Source organism: Ambystoma mexicanum, chromosome 2q (assembly GCF_040938575.1).
Source record: "Ambystoma mexicanum isolate Mex_15411 chromosome 2q, UKY_AmexF1_1, whole genome shotgun sequence".
NCBI classification, from domain to species: Eukaryota; Metazoa; Chordata; class Amphibia; order Caudata; family Ambystomatidae; genus Ambystoma; species Ambystoma mexicanum.
In genome coordinates, this window is record NC_090924.1 from 1236286381 (window position 1) to 1236298577 (window position 12197).

Below are 12197 nucleotides of genomic sequence, written 5' to 3' on the forward strand. Positions count from 1 at the left end.
AATGGTATTACAATGTATGTGCATTGTAAAATCTACTTGGGAGAGTTAGCATTTGAAGCTGTTGGCAATAGTCTCAGCAAAACAAAAGGGGTGATGGCTGGAAGGTTTAGAATTAATCTTAACCTCTGGCATTGCTCTGGGCAACCCTGCAGACAACTGTTCTTCGAATGTGAAGCCATTACAACAGGGGAAGGACCATATGCAGATCATGCTTGGACCCACCCCCAAAAGGGGCCGTCCAGCCTGAACTGCTTGGTGACATTCCTTCAGGACGAGATCAGATGCATCCACAGAAACAATAATCTCAGACCAACATTTTTCCTTAGTGTAACATCTATAGTATGTGATTGTTGGCATATCTGCAATATATTCTAGAAGGTCACAACTTAATCCTTAAAATATGTCAAATGTTGTTTTGAAGGGCAACTCTGAGCTTTGGTCTATAATACTTTATACTCTTTTCAAAGATGTTCTCATGACGAGGTGTATACCGAAGACATGGCACATTTCTTACATCATGCCTATATATAAGAAGGGAGATAGCTCTTGCCCTACCATTTATAGACCTATAGCATTCCTTGATGCAGACTCCAAAATGTGTGCAGGACTTGTGTTAAGTAAGGTATGTAGAGGAGTGGTCAGAGAATCAGAATTTGTTGTCAACTTTCCAGTTTGGTTTTAGGAAAAATGTGGGGACTGAAGCTGGGGGTTTGCTTTTCTTGCTTTGCAAGAGAAGGGGTGGAAGCCTGATAGCATACCAATTTACGTGGCATCCATTGATCTTTCCATTGCATTCAAACTCATCTATAGAGCCACTTTATGTATGAAACATGCCAATGCCGGGATGCCGCCTGCACTTCTTTCCATTCTGTACCATTTACACAAGGGCACCTTGCTTCGAGTACCCCTTAATAATGAGGGTACTCTAAGGAGCTCTTCCAGGGCTGCATCTTGGTGCCAACCTTATTTAATTTATATGTTGAAGATGCTGGCCAAACTCTGGAAAGGCCGCCTTTGTGTCATCTGTGGTAGAGGGACTCAGGGTGTGTTGGACAGCATACGCTGACGATTTTATGCTGTGCAATCATACCCCTAGAGGTCTTCAGCATTTGTTGTTGGCTTATACAGCATACACTCTGCTGAACTCTCTTAACATTAATGAAAAGAAGACAGTTATTATGAGGTTGAGCTCTAGGACCAGCGCCATGGGATATGCATTGTTTCTTAACAATGAAAGGTTGGCTATTAGGTCCTCCATGCAGTATTTGGGTTTCCCGACTTTTGGGGATTAAAAAAAAAAGCATTTTAGACCATACTTAGATGGTAAAGTTGGACCTCTTATTGGTGAACTAAAAAAAAAATGGACCAAAAATATGGTACATTTTCCCTTTCAACCTCCCTCCGTTACAATAAATGTAAGGTTATTCCGCATTTTTGTTATGGTCTGGAACTTTTCCCCTTATGGGCTAGAGGAGAACTCTCTATACACGAGGCACATATTTGGAGGTCTGTATTGAACAGGCTTCCCAAATCCGTACCATTAGCTGCTATACGTTACGAGTTGGGAACTCAATCTATGGAAAATGTGGTAGAATGTCGATGATTCTCCATTCTGATGACAAGCCCTAAAAATACGTTGTATCCAATCTTGGGCAGTGGTTTGCAGAATGGGACCTCTGAATCTGAATTTTTGACTGGGTTACAACATAGTGTCTGGATGTTCTGGAGAAATTTGGGGTTTCTTTTGAGCTTCTCGTATTTTATCCAGTGATAGTCAAAAAACGACTAGAATTTGCTGACGGGAATAGAACGGTTCAGCGGGTCCTAGATACTAATCTTTATTACCAGTTGGTTTCGCAGTTCAAAAAGAGGAGGACCCTTGAGCCATATTTAGTGCAATTCCCTGATAAACATAGGCGTGAAGATTTTATGCGATTTCGTTTCAATGTGTTAAAGACAGTAGAAATCTTAGATATCAGGGGAAGAATGTGTCCGGCCACGTCTGCTTGCAGGTTTTGTAATGAAACTGATTGTATTGAAAAGCTGCGACACCTCTTAATTGATTGCCCTGCACTGAGATTAGAGCGTATTGGATGCTTCAGCAAATTTGTAACAAATCTTGAAAGGGTAAATTTAGACAGTTTGTGGTGGAAAACGAGTCATGATAGTAGGGTTTCTCTTCAGATCGCTATTGTTCGATTTTTGACGGAAACATGTAAACAATGTGAGCATTTCCCTCGAACGTAAGGTTGAAGCAGACTTGTGGTTCCATTCAGCAATAATGAAATAGTTTTCTCTCTAAATTCAACTGGTTTGCTGTTCCTTAGTTGAGCTATGCTCTGTGTCCACTTTTATAGGATCTGGCAGGATTAGGCTTGTGTAATTGTGCTTTAGTTAACTCAGTTATGCTTAACTGATTGTCAGCTGTTTTAATCGACTTTATTCTTAGCTATTTTGTATTATATACAGGACTTGGCAAAATGTATGTTAGTGGCTTAGCTGTCAAGTTATCCTCATACTGTAAATTGTAATGATATCACTGAGTTTATGGGTATAGTTTGTCTAGTTTTGTTGATATTGTTTGTTTCTAATTTTAACCTTTTCTATTCTATTGTATTTGAAACTTTTGTGGTTTACTAATTTAATTCTGAAATTGTGCAATGATTACTTGAAGAAAGAAAGAAAGAAAGAAAGAAAGAAAGAACGAAAGAAAGAAAATGCATTTTTGAAGAATTCATACATCTCTGTATTGAAATTGCTTTGCGAAGTTATTGGTTTGTGAAAATTGAACATTAGTAGCTCCCATGCTGGCCATCTTGAGGGCACTAATGAGTTTCCATGTACAGATGGTACATGCAGAACACAAGATATGACCACACTTCTCTTATTTATCAAATTCTCCTTCTGCCTGAGCGAAAGCTTGAAGAATGTGCTGCTGCAGTGGCCTCTCTCTCCTTGCCGCCCTTATATACATAGGGACAGGTAGCAAGATACACAGAACAGGCTGATGATGCCGGCAAAGAGCATCAGTACAAGGTTAAGTCCCCATGGCTGGGACAATTGTGCATGGGCAATTAACCATGGAGATTGCTGTCAACCAACCTCTGAAGTAACTCCCAAAGAGTGATTTCGTCTTCGCTCCAGATGTGTTAACAAACTGGCACTGTCTTGTCCTTATGGGTCAAAACATACAGAAAATATATATTGAAGGCAATAGTGGGTAAAGGGATAAAAACACGACCGGACTAAGCGCCAGTGTAGACCCGAGCTCTAGAATCATCCACATCTCACTGCATGGACAGGGGCACAAAGGTGAACTAGACATCTCTCTGAGTAAGATATTAACGCTGTAATTGTCATTGTTTTCCCTTTTAGTGCCTCGTGTACCTGTTTCCTCGCGAGAGTTACTTCCCATGGCTTGCAAGATGAGCAGTGTATCCTTTTTTTTTTCATTTTGAGAGGCAAACATACGAGCGTTCATTTCTCAGCTGCACTTTCATGGAACGGTCCATTAGTCAGTTTGTCTCACTGTGACAAGATGTCCCTAGGCCACACAGCTGTCATTTAGCCTTCTCACTTGCATTAGGCAAATTAAAGAGATCGAGATGAAGATTTTGCTTTTGTTCTGCTTGAAAAGGCTACGAATGCGGCGAGGCTCTTACATTAAGTCACTCGAGATGGAAGCCTGGGTAATGAAACCAAAGGCATTTTCAGAGGTACAGTAAGTACAGTACTGGTGCGTAGGCGGTATGTACCCGCTACACTAAGACTGAGGCTTGGAACCTGTAAAGTTTAAACTAGGGCATGAAAGGACATGGTAGATGTATCCATTTCGTTGCGCCATAGGCGGGTGCATGCATCAATTCATGTACTCTTTTAGAGAGATTATGGGCCTCATTACGCCCGTGGCTGTAGCCGTGCCCTTATTAAGGGCACGGCTGCCGCCAGGAATGATTTGTTACCGGGTCCAAGAAAAGGGCAATAACCGAGTTATGCCGACCTTGGCGGACCCGACAATTGCCCTTTTCTTGGACCCAGTAAAAATCAATCCCCATTCCCATTTGAGCCCTGTAGGGCTCAAATGGGAATGGGGAAGATGCTAACAAGGGGCCCATTAATGACACGTATGGTTAGACCAGACGTGAAAAGCGGGACCCGCTAGCAGGCCTCGTAATAGGGCATTCCGTAATGAACGGTGCCGGTCCCGTACCGGCACCGTTCATTACGGGAGCGTCGGGGTCCTAATGAGGCCCTATGTATGTGTTTTTTGGTGTGTGAGCTTCATGGAATGTGCCTGCTTTGATGTCATTACATGGTAGTGATATGTACGAAGAGTTTGAACGATATAGTTTACTAGACGCTCTAGATGTTAGAAATAAACCTGCTTCTCTTTAACGTAATATTCAAAAATAGCATTAGATCCTACTTTAACATATGTTCGTAATACTTTAATTAGTTCTAGACTGGCATAGACAAAGCCTGAATAAAATGTATTTGTTTACACATGGATGTCATTTAGCTCATTACGAGTTTTGCGGTGTGGGAAAAAAGTGGAGGTAATTCCGTTTACCTCCATTTTTCCCCGCAGTGCCAAACTCCAGAATTGCCTGTATTACCTGCAGCGATATAACCGCATGGTAATATCAATGGGTGTGTTAGGTAAAACTGGAGGAGTTAGGCAACTCCTCCACTTTAACCTGTGGAGCTGTAAATTGGCTCAGTGGGTTAGACAGTTGTTGATGTGATCTGTGTTTGAGCTGCAAGTTGCAGGTTCAAATCGAGGCAAGACCAACTCAGCCTTTCAATCTTCCGAGGTCGATAAATAAGTACTAAGTTCGATTGGGCAATAATAGTTATGTATGTAAATTTGTCTTTGTAAATCACTTTAGATTAAAGTGCTATATAGGTGTTACTACCATCCAGTAATACAGCTGTTGCTAATAATTGCCAAAATCCCCAATCCATAATATGTGGACTTGCACCCAAAACAACCCTTGCAATCTGGCAGTATGCCCCGCAGAGGTAATGCAGCCTGACCAAGTGGTGGTATTGGTGGTATTGGTAATCCTGCCGGCCGGCTTGAACGCTGCGTGAAGAGTGATGAGTAAGTGAGGTCCTTTACTCTAGCCTCTGCTCCAACGAGACTAGCTTCTGAACCGGCGCGGCAGCCGGAGTTTGGTGACCTGGCTTGTCAGAGCACCTGCATTTTCTTGGCCCATGAGGTTCGGGAGACAGAGCTGTGAGGAAGGGGGATGGAGGATCAGCTGGTGGCACGACCGTGCGGCAAGAACCTTCTCACCCGAGTAAGGTGGGCTACGAGCAGTGGTCCCCCTCGCTGAATGGCGGTCGGCTGTGGTCAGTCTAAGAGCGTCTAAATAACAAAAGTAACCCCTGAGCAAAACCAGTCAATTTATCTTGCCTCTAGTGCTCTACCAATCCCGCTCCGTTTACCCTCTACTGATATGCTGTTGTAATGACTGATGGCTGAAATAGGACTGTTATCTGTGTTTGAAGAGTGGCTGGGCTGAGTGAAACTAAGCGGGAGACTGCAGAGCTCTGACTCTTTGATCCCGCATTATCAACTTTCTCTTCTTTTATCATTCAACCAGCTTTGCCTGGGGCTGTAGGGCATTACCAAATACCATTACTAAATATACTGGTATAATCGGTACAGGAGCACATATTGACCCCTGACAGAGAAAGAGACTATCTGTCTTTCATGTGTATGTTCCTCTAATTTAAATGAGTGGATGTAGACTTTGCTGAGGGGTTGAAGTATAATATAAACTGAGGGATCCTTAACCATCTACAGAGAATCCTGTCGGAGGTGGCCAGTAATGAGTCTCAGTGAGTGATTTGCTGTAACATATGGTGCAGGTGCGGCTTGATAGCTTTCGTGATGGGTGGTGAGCCTTGTGGAAACCATTAGTTATTGTTGCACTGTTAACTACAAATACCACCTGGCTTGAACCACAAGTCTGTTTCTTGGAAAGAAATAACGTAATTCCAGCAATTACCATAGAAGCAGAATGTCCCCCCAACGAAAACCTGCACAGGATAAATACAATTTGCGTAATAGGCAGTCCAAGACACAGACCGATAAGAAGAGGAAAGGTGATGCTAATAATAAACATAAACAGCAAATGCCAATGAGCAAAGTCACCATTACAAACTTTTTCCCACGTAATGCTGCCTCGGAGCTCATTCAGGATATTCTTGAAAAGGTTATAGGGCCTAACCAGAGTGTAAGTGCTATGCAAGACAACTCTTCAGTGTTAATGATTGACAATAATCGCTACTGGAGCTTTGTCTCTCTGTCCAAAGATCATTGATTCCTGTCCTAAATAGTTCGACTGTCGACAAGGAAAATAATGCGACACTGAAAACACCTCCACCACCAGTGATTATACCTGAGAGGTTATCTATGTCTCCGGATTTGGCAAGACATTCAGAAACCATAGAAGCGGAATTTAATATGGGCTCTTTTTCAGATACGAATATCGTGGCTGAGATGCAATCCACTATGGCCTCACTACAGTTTGCATTGAAAATATTACTTAAATTGTGTGGCTGTATTCTGGAAAACACAATTAACTTGGCAGCAGCAAACATAGAAGAGAAAGTAGCGAGCGAGGAAGCTGAGAACAATCTGTCCGAAGCCATTCGTATGATTGAAGACCCCACTCCACCATTGGAAGTAGTTCAGAATGTGACCAATAACTCTGAGATCTTTTTCTCACGGAAACAGCAGTGTTTAGCTAAAAGGGCATAAAAAAGAAAACAATTTGTGAGGTACCCAGATCACCATTTGAGGGTGACCCCGGGGTCAGAAACACGAAAAAAGCTAGGAAAAAAGTAGCACGGGCGAAAAAGAGAAACTCTGAAAGAGAAGTGTGCCTCACGAGTTGTCTTATTCCGGAGAAAGATAAAGTTTCACCTGATGTGGAAGAAACTCCGCCCGAATCCTCGATTATGAAACAATCAATCAGTAGAAAACATCTCATCTACTCCGAACAACTCTAGGCCGATCCTCTACCTTGAGACCGCTCAGAAGACAAGGCATATGAATGAGGGGCAGAAGCCAGATATGAGTAACAACCGCATCTGTGTAATCAAGAATCTCTACCAAAATAACGATCCTGATTGGTTAACACGAACATAATTCTTGATTAGGGTCCAATCTATCCCCCAATTAAGAGTCTCAACATCAGACGATTTTGAATATATCGAACCATTAAATACTCCAAATACGAATGTTTCGGCAATTCATTGTACATTTTTGGCCACTGCTAATTGTTACGTACGTATAAGGACAACTTATTGGAGGTTGATGTGGAAATTGATGTGGACCCAGGAAAGGAAAACCCGAATTGCCCAAATAAAGTACCGTTGGAGCCTAAGACCAAGGCTAGTATAAACCAATTCCTTGCAAGTAATCAGACCTTCCAGGATTTAGCGGCATGAAATGGTAAATTTTGCGGCATGAAATGGCAAATTTTGCGGCACAAACCTTTATTTATTGCAGCATTTTTGTGGGACATTTTGTATTAACTGGAGGGTGTAAGATTACCACATTGCAGGGAATAGGCAAAGTGCAAGGCTACAAGAGAGCCAGGGTATCATTATTATGTATCTTTGTATTCATTTAATAGGAAGAGTCCCAGATGTCTCTGGCTTGGCAGAACAGTTTTTGGTTTGGCTACATTTTTTGGTTTAATATGCATGCCTATTTAATAGTATTAACTCAATTGATCATTATCAGTTGTAATGCTGAAAATATTCCCCTTCTATGTTCTCCAATCCCCCAAACACCCACACACCTCTCTCACCAACACACCTCACCAACTCCCGATCACAACTTGCATTCCTTAACCTCTCACTCTGTCATACAAATAATCACGTGCTATGTCACACTGTCAATTCTGAATGCTGAACATGGGGAGCGGGTGACACCCCTGCAGCACATATTTGGTATTTATAAAAATCGATCGAATAGTACTGGACGAAATAGGTCAAATTGTACCATTCAACCGATTTTTGTCATCAAAATGGGCAGTACCTTGAATAGAATCGCTCTCCCGACAGAGTTCTGCAAGCTCCCAACGCCTTTCACAGGGACAGGCCCTCCAGGGGCGTGGCACTGTAAAAAGAGACCCAAAAAATGCATTTTATCCTGTTTGAGGAACAGAAATGCAAGCGACACAACAGCGGTTCATACCGTAAAAGAAATGCATAACAGGGTCAGGAAAGACCCTGTCATGCAGTGGCAGCCCCACATCCCGGCGCGTAGGGTTGGCTACAATTTCTGCACATTTAAAAGTGCATCTTGCTTAGAAATGAGGGATGCACTTTTAAATTGCCAGAAACGTCACTTTAACTGATCAAGGAGGTGAAAAAGGCCATCTGAATGGGCGCGCATATAAAATGTGCCCATTCATGTGTCCCTTGTGGATTGGGCTGCACTTTTTTGGGGCGCAAGTGATGAGATGTGTTAGCGCATTTTATTTCTTGTGTAAAAAAAAAGTTGAGAACCTGGCACCCTGAGTATTTTTATTTTTTTAAACTAATTTTTGCAGATTATTTCCAAAAAATATATTTTTTTTCTTAAAGGTGCAGTTTTTGCACAAAACGGCCATTTTTGCGGCATTTTATGCAAAACGGCCATTTTCGCGGCATTTTGCGGGATCGCAAAATCGCAATAAGCTGGAGATTCTGAGTAATGAGGTTCAACTCGCAGATATCCAAAACATCTTAAAATGGCTGGCGGAATCTTTACCGATGGTATTGAAAAAAGACTGAGGGATTTCAATCCTCTCATGGAATACTAGGGGTTTCAGTCATTTGATTTGCCAGGAGGGATCATTGCCATATATTAGTAACTATACATGTTTTTGTTTACAGGATGTTTGGCTGACTGACACTATTGTGGTGAATGGATACACAGAGTTCCAATCCCTTGCCAAAAAAGGGGAAAAGGGTAGAATTTATGGGGGATTAATGGTGGGGATTCAGCATAATGTCAAATCACGCTGCATTGAAATCAAAACAGATGACTTTGTTATTGTGGTTGAATTGGTTATACGTATTGAGAAGAAGGATGAGAAAATGTTATTGATACGTCTGTATAATCCCCCAGGGGACGCTCATACTACCATTATTCAAGAGTCTCTTCATGATATTTTGATTAATTGGACATATAACCAGGAAAATAAATCTGTAATGATTGTTGGGGACTTCAATTGCTATATGTCTGGAGATGTTGGGACCGTGAGTAATCCAAATTTAAGACCCAAGAGCGTAATGTCCCTTAAGAAGGTTGACCCTAAAGGACAGTACTGGTTGAGTTTTTGTTTAACTATGGGACATTGAGATGATTAATGGTAGAACAAATAATGATTTCCCGGGTCAACCGACTTGGGAAAGTGGTGGCTCAAAGAGTATTTTGGATTACATGTTTGTGTCTCCTGATGTTGCCAGCCGGGTAAAGGATATGAAGATAGCCAAAAACATCTGGAGCGATCATGCCTCACTTGGGTTGACTCTGACTACTGATGACTTAAACCTATGGGGGACCTAAGGGTTAATCATGCAGCAACTAGGATCTCCTGGTCAGAGAGAAATATAGCCAAAGTGGTAGATACTCTATCACAAGATCAGTACAGGGACACCAGTTGTTTTCAGGATATGTCCATTGACCATATTGAACACTGGATCTCTACTCTTGCCGAGGAGCATGCTAGTGTTGGTAAGGGTGGCACGGTGGTCGGGCCACCCAGGAAAAATCCATTTGACTATGAAGTTAGAGATGCTAAAAGGCAGCTCAGAGCAGAAATTAGGAAGACAAGGAAAACATCTGTATCAATCAAATCCTTCCTTTCTGTCTTCAAAAAACGTAAGGGTAAGGTCCAGTTGTGGTTAAGACAAATAAAGTATCACAATAAACTAAAGCAATGGCAACATACTTTATGGTTACTATGTACCAAGAATTCTCAAAATATCTGGGGACTCCTGGGAGAAGTAAGAGGCAATAGGACAAATTCAATCGTTAATCCTATTGGTGCCCACATATGGGAAGGATTTTTGAGAGAGCGTAATTTACCCAACAATATTGAGATACTAGAGTCCGTAAAAACATCGCCATCTAAGCCTCCATTTACAGTAACAGTCTCCACACTAATTGATAAGATAAATAATTTAAAATCTTCAAGGGCACCTGGTCCTAATGGTCTGGCTAACATTACATTGAAAAGTAATCCTACATTTTGGGCCAAGCTATTAAAGATTCTCTTTGATAAAATTGTGTTGGGAGGTCGAATACCCTGCTCCTGGCCAAGAGCCACACTTATACCAATTCACAAGAAGGGTGATAAGAGCGACCATAGAAACTACAGATTATTATCAATGTTGGATTGCACTGCAAAACTTTTTGCGGGCCTAATCCTTGATAAACTACATGAATGGGTGGACAAGGAAAATATACTTAACTGTTTTAAGTGGCTTAAGGAGGGGCTATTCAAAGATGCATAATTTGGTCATCTTAGATACCCTACGTACGTTAGCCAGAAATAAGAATAATCCTCCCTTGTGCATGTTGTATGTTGACTTTAGGGAAGCCTTCGATTTAGTCCGTAGATATATCCTATGGACCAAATTAGAATCTCTTGGCTGCCCCCAAGGCCTGCTTTGCTATCTTAGGCTTCTCCATCAAAACAATACAGTCTCCCTGAAATTGGACCATCAAGGGAATATGACCGCGCAAATTGAACACAACAGAGGAGTTAAGCAGGGTTGTGTTACAGCCCTGACTTTATATAATCTATTTACTTTCGATCTACCAGTTGCCAGGCCCATAACTGTCTGCCTAAAATTGGCGATAAACATTGTGCAGTTCTCGCCTACACAGATGACCTAGTGATATTAGCTCATACTCTGAGCGGTCTGCGGAGATCCACGGAAGATTTATGGCAATGTGCTAGAATCAATGGTCTAATAATAAATCTGGAGAAAACCAAAGTGATGCTGTTTATGGCAAAAATGTAGAGGCACACTCAACCCAAAACGATTTTTAGAAATGGAGGCACAGATGCAAAGCAAGTCTGTCCCTCAATTTCTAACAATCTTTTTGGGTTGGATGTATTTGTACATCTGTGCACCCTCTTGCATTGCATCTGCAAAGGGAGGTAGCATAGAGAGGGCAAATGAGACTGTTTGCATGTCTCTGAGTGTGTACGTGGTGACTGTGAATGCTATGCTATGGGCGGGGAACGGAGGCGTTGAGGGAGGTAACTCCCCTGAATTCTAAGGAAGGTAACAGCGTGGGAGAGGGTGGGAGAGGGTGGAAGGGTGGGAGTGTGGGGTGAGGTGGTATCACCTTCTTGGGGGGGTTTAGTGGGGTGGGGTGCAGTAGAATGTGAAAATTCGGCCTTTTGAAGACCACACAAATCGGCCAAAATAAATCTCTTTTTTGTATTTGTTCTTCAAAATGCAGAATTATCACATAGAACCGAGTATGGACCTTGCCATACTGTTGACCTTGTTCAGTGTAATAGCATTCGACCTTGTTCAGTGTAATAGCATTCAATGGGACAGTATTTGCTGGGCCTAATGGTGCAGAGCTAATGTGCTTCTATATTTTTAAAGAGGCAGTAACAGCACTTCTCAGCAGGGCTGTGTAATCTATTTTCTACTAGAGCTGCCATATTTGAAATGGGGCAATGCTGGTACTCCTCAGTTAGCTCTCTAAACAGGGCTTCTATAATTGTAATACTATGCTTTTGATGAGGCAATGCTAGTTCATCTTAGTGGGGCTGCTAAACTTCGCAGCAGATTTATTTTTATTGGTTATTTATAATGCGCGTAATAATACCCAGAGGTTACTAAGCACGGACCGAGGGATTGAACCTGTGTTGCGCGGACTGAGGGATCGAACCTGTGTTGCTCCATGTGGTCTTGCTTCCAAGGCGAGCATGTTGCCCCTGAGCTATCCTCCCTAGACTCTCAAGATCTGAAGTACATTTAATGATACAGAACTAGAGCTATTGAGCATGTCTAACGTCATCTTCATCATCATCAGAATAACAGAACATTGTTGTGGTTATACAAGAGTTAATATATTTAAAGGGATGGAATGTAGCAGCACTATTCAATAACCCAAAGTGCTTAAGCAAAGTAAATGTGAAAATACTACACTTCTCACC